The following is a 5892-nucleotide window of genomic DNA, read 5'->3' as shown; positions in this document are numbered from 1 at the left end:
GTCGCCTTCTCATGTGCAGCACGAAACGAACAGCGACACCTAGTGTTCCCGCCGAGACGTTACGGTTATTCTGCGGACCAGCGCACTTCACCGGCAAGCAAACGAATAATTTTTGCACAGAAGCGTATGTTTAATTAACTAATATTTAATAAATAAAGAAACTGATCCAGCTGTCTTGTCTCCTGTAATATCTGCCTCAAGCTAATCATTTGGTGATAACAATACCGGCTTTAATGAAAAAGCATGATATTAATAATAAATTCCTTATAATGAGTACTGTAATTGAATTTAAACTTTTTCTCCTCTGCCCCGTGGGGAAACTTAACTAAAGCACGAACAACTGCGTCAAAAAGCCTTCCTCTATCTTGTTTGTCAACATAATAAGGACATTTTAAAGGTAGTTTGCTGATGCTGGCAATTCACATTTTTGTGTTTCAACCTTTCCAAAGTTCCAAACTCTGAAGTATTATGCATATATACCACTAGACTGATTTATGAATATTTTATAATTAAAAAATATATATTAGTATTACCGCATTTTTGCTTTGCTCACTCTGTAGAGTAGTTTAAACATAATGACATTTTATAACCTTTCATATTGGTTGTTTAATAATTTTTTTTCTCACTTAATTTCCCAGAGACATATATATATATTGCAGGCCATGGGTTTTGGACTGTCAGTTCACTGACAAATAACGCAGTAGCACTGAAACCACACATGTATAACGGTTATGTTTGTTTATTTATTATTTCTTTATTTATTTAGTTAAGACCGACCAGACGTTATAAGGCTTTATTACACGGCTCTCTGGAATGCTTGATTCTGATTGGTCAGTTGAGACATTTGCAGGTTCGTTCTTTTCTTCGCGTCGGGTCCTGATCACACTGTCGGGGCTTATTTCTGCGATAACTACCGGCTGCCTGTACATTATCCCTTACTTATCTGAAAGAGCCTGCGACAGCTGAGAAAACCGCAACGCGTCACATAACGACATAGCTCAGAATTGTATTAAAAAATGTAAATCTTTCCGCTAAGATTCCGGGTTTGCTGGAGAGCAGGGAAATGATGGGTGCTTTTAGGACACACATCAACGCCCACGCACTCAAAAAAGCGAGGAAAAAGGTATTGACAACTTGACAAGTGAAAAGTTGCGGAAAGGTCACGCCAACACCAACTAAACTGACAACGAAAGATTAACCCTGCATACTGTGTCGTGACTGTTAAAAAGACCTCTGTCTATAGTTCAAGTTGGCATGCACATTTACTTTCAATAGTTTGGTACAAAAACAGATCGCTGTCCTGTTTAATATGAACGTTAGAAATGTCTCGTTTTATTGGCAGTGCTCAGGCATCGAGGTGCCATGCAGTAGGCCGCTTTCTTGTCTAGGGGGCGTGGTTGCGCCGCGAACGTCTGCAGGCCGCGGGCAGGAAAACTGCATGCAGGCAGCAAAAAAGGGGATTATGCAATATAGCAATCAAACAAAATGTTAATTGTTTTTGTTGGTGTGAGCCAGACACCCATAGTTAACCTTAAGATTACTCATGCAACTATCACAAACAATAGAATCGAATAGAATAGAATAGAACAGAATAGAATAGAATAGAATATTTATTGTCATTGCACTCTGGGCACAAAGAAATGTAATGCAAGTTTAACGCAGAATTACAGAGAAGTGTTATAAAAATACTATACTGAAAGTATCACGGGTAAATTATTAAAATCCTTTTAATGTGTAAATGTCAAATCATCCATCCATCCATTCATCCACCCATCCATCTATTTTCTGAAACCACTTGTCCTGTTTAGGATTCCAGGGGTTCTGAATCCTGTCCTATCATTTCAATAGAAAATCTAAGACAAAATTTAAGAAAAAACCTAAATAGAGAACTATATCTTTAAGGGCATAGTAACAATGGGAAACATATATCCGTAAAATTACCCTACCGTTTAATCAGCATACAGTGAAATAGTACCTAGTCCAGTACTGTTTTGGAAGTGTACACTTAAAATCATAATGAAAAGTCGCCTATAGGACTGACCTAAATATTTATAAGCGCACGCTGCTGAAATGATTTTTGATGAATGTATTCTAATTACTACCCAAGTACAGTATGTGCTTCTGAAACCACGCAGTGCAAATGTTATATTTGTGGTTGTATATTTTTGGTGAAAACCAGGGCCTTAGAGGAAGACCTATTCATCAGCTTCCCATATTCAAGGATTCCCATATTCCATTTTCTCCCCATATCATTGGTACCATCATATAACTGCCTTTATATATTCATCCCAGTTGTGTTACATTTGTACTTCTTTGACTCGCTCTCAGCAAATGACGCTGAGAAACATTTCGCATTCGGCTCAACCACACAAGCGTACAGCTTAATCTCTAAAGTGTCCTAAGTGAATCTTCCACAAAAACCAATATGCTTATCACTGTAAGTATATATTTTTATTTTACGTCATTTAAACATGTAGACGTATTACTTTTATTATCATTTTAAAACTGTTTTACGTAAATTTCAAACAAAAACACAAAGGAGAAAAATAAAGAGAAGATTTTGTTGACAGTTAGTGTTTTGGAAAAAATAGCGATATTAAAACACTTAACAGACGTAACAGGATTTAAGGTTGGTTGTTTAAAGATGCGATTTCTCGCACTGTTAACCAGCTGTCAGTGCCAGCATTGGTCGGTGCAGTATCTCCCCATTTTCATTGGCTCTGAGTGATGTCAATCACAGAACACCCAACACAGTTTTAGAGAGTGTCCCTGGAGCAAATGGGTTAATGACACTCCACCAGCCATGGGCTTGAAATCAAAGATCTTCTGATCATAGGCAGAGTACACACAGAGCTACATAAACAGGCGGTCACCAGCTTGAATCCCATCCTCGGCAGAGTAGTCACATGTCCGTCAGGCCTTTGAATAAGGCTCTTAGCACCCCCAAAATGTTTGTGGGGCACCAAATAAATGGCTAATCCCGTGATAAGAAGAATGGATATGCAGTGGGGACAAGCATTTCAATGTACCTGTACTTGTGCAAATGGCAAATAAAGCATCATTGCTCTACATTTGCATATGTGAGTGATACTGACTGGTGATTGGCTATGTACTCCCATCCCACCCCAATGATCCCACCCCTTTTCCCGCCTACATGGAAACTGCATGAAGTCATCTCTCCTGGGCAGCAGGTTCTTGGTGACGTGCTGATATCGCACACAGGCAGCGGAATGCAAACTGCCCCGTCAGCCTTTAATCCAAGACTGCATAAAAACGCACGATCCTGCATCTTACTCCCCGCCATCTCAGTAAATCTGCGAGACAGATGCTGAGTCTGGACAATCAGAACATATCAGAGCCGGTGGTGTCGTTTCAGCTGAGGGAGATAAGCTCTCCCCTCACTGGAGCGCGGCGCCATACCTACACTCTTGATTTCCCAAAACGATGGTGGATGTGCTGCAAATTTCCCAGCTCAAGACTTACATCGTCAATATGCAGACTGGCTCGTTTGATATACTTCAGCATTTCTGCGCATTCGCCGTTAATCGCTCTCCTGACCCAAAACAATAAGCAGGAGAGCCAAAAGTGTCCAGTGAAAATGCAGCAGAATAAGACACATATAAATTAAATTAATGTAGATGTCATGGGAACAGTGGGTGAACTGGACTGCAAGCGAGAAGCAGCCTCATAAAATAAACAAGGCCGAATATCTGTGCCAAGGCAGGGAGGGAGATAATCACAACAATGGCAAACGCCTTGACAAATTGCACAGCTGCTGTCCTGGCAGCAATAGCTTGGAGAAACTGTGCAGGCCGACCCCCCCGTCTGCGTCCCACGCTGCCATCGGCATTGGCAGGAAGCTGGGGCAGGTCAGTGGCCAGCGGGGACACCTGACCGGCAATGCTGGGGGGGGGGAGGGGGGCATGCCGTCCGAGACAGCTGGCCGAATGTCAGAGATACGCGGTTGGTCTGGCGTGAACCCAGGCTGACACGTGACCACGCTCCGCCTCGAAGATTAAGCCGTAGCTTTAAATAAATGATACTGGGGAGCCACTTTGCTTAAGTGTGAGAGCGGGTAGCCCCCCCCCCCGTGTGAGGTTGAGATACACAAATGTCAGAGACTGACATTGTCGGGACCGAGGACACACGAGGTTGAATGTGAGCATGAAAGATAAAAAGGAGGGAAAATGGAGAATAGCTTAGTGCTCCCTGATACCTAAGCGACCCCCCCCCCCCCCTCCACCAAGGGACAGGGAATGTAAAAATAATATGCAATTTCCCGCAGTTCATATTCTTCTACACCCTCTGGGTATCATCTTCAAGATGCTCATTACGACTACACAGCTTCCAAAAAGATATGAATATAAATCAATATGAATATGTATCAATAAAACAGGGGTTATATACAGATTTCCACATCGGACTGGCTGATTTTGAGGCACTGTAGTTGGGAATGTAAATTTGCACAGCACAATGTTAATGGCTAATATGTCTCAGTACAGTGAAACGGAGGTACTGCATTGCCTGTGTACAACCCCGTTTCCAAAAAATGTTGAGACGCTGTGTAAAATGTAAATAAAAACAATGTACAATGATTTACAAATAGAACAAAGGCGACATATGAAATATTGAAATTAAGTAACTTTATTGATTTACTCCAAATACATGCTCAATTTGAATTTGATGCCAGCTACAGGTTTTATAAAAGTTGGGACGGGGGCTTGTTTACCACTGTGCTGCATCACCTCTCCTTTTAACAACATGCTGGAAATGTCTGGGAACTGAGACCAGTTGCTGCAGTTTTGAAAGTGAAATGTCGTCCCATTATTGCCCGATACAGAATTTCAACTGCTCAACAGTTTGGGGTCTCCTTTGTCATACTTTTTGTTTCATGATGTGCCAAATGTTTTCAACGGGCGACAGGTCTGGACTGCAGGCAGGCCAGTGTACTGTAGCACCCGGACTCTTATACTACGGAGTCATACCATTGAAATACGCACAGAATGCGCTTTGGCATTGTCTTTCTGAAATATACAAGGCCTTCTCTGAAAAAGGTATTGTTGGATGGCAGTATATGTTGCTCCACAACCTGTATAAATAGTTCAGCGTTAATGGTGCCTTCCCAGATATGCAAGCTACCCAGGCCATGGAAACTAATGCACCCCCATACCATCACAGATGCTGGCTTCTGAACTGTCCTCTGATAACAAGCTGAATGGTCCTTCTCCTATTTAGCCTGAAGGATGCAGCATCCATGATTTCCAAAAAGAATTTGAAATTTTTAATTCATCAGACGACCGGACAGTTTTCCCATCTTGGTTTTTGGAAGTGTTCCTGAGCCCATGCAGTGATTTCCATTATACAGTTGTGTTTTTAATGCAGTGCCGCCTGAGGACCCGAAGATCGTGTCTATCTAACATTAGTTTTTGGCCTTGTCTCTTGCCTACAGAGATTTCTTCAGATTCTCTAAATCTTTTAATGATGTTATATACCACAGATGATGAAATCCCCAAATTCTTTGCAATATCACACCATCTTTCACAGAGTGGTGAACCTCTCCCCATCTTCACTGCACAGAGACTCTGGGGGGCTCTTTTTATACCCAGTAATCTTACTGACCTGCTGCCAGTTAACCTAATTAGTTATGAGATATTCAACTCTGTATTCTGTTTTAGCATTACACAACTTTTCCAGTCTTTTGTTGCCCCTGTTACATTTTTGAAACGTGTTGCTGGCATATACAATATTCAGCATATATTTGTCATAAAATAATAACATTTCTCAGTTCGACATTTGATACATCTTTGATATGTGTTCTATTTTCAATTAAATATGGGCTTGTATGATTTGTAAATCATTGTATTCAGTTTCTATTCACATTTTACACAGCGT

This window comes from Paramormyrops kingsleyae, chromosome 7 (genome assembly GCF_048594095.1).
Source record: "Paramormyrops kingsleyae isolate MSU_618 chromosome 7, PKINGS_0.4, whole genome shotgun sequence".
Classification (NCBI taxonomy): domain Eukaryota; kingdom Metazoa; phylum Chordata; class Actinopteri; order Osteoglossiformes; family Mormyridae; genus Paramormyrops; species Paramormyrops kingsleyae.
The sequence above is the reverse complement of the archived record's forward strand: the minus strand, read 5'-3'. Positions refer to the sequence as shown.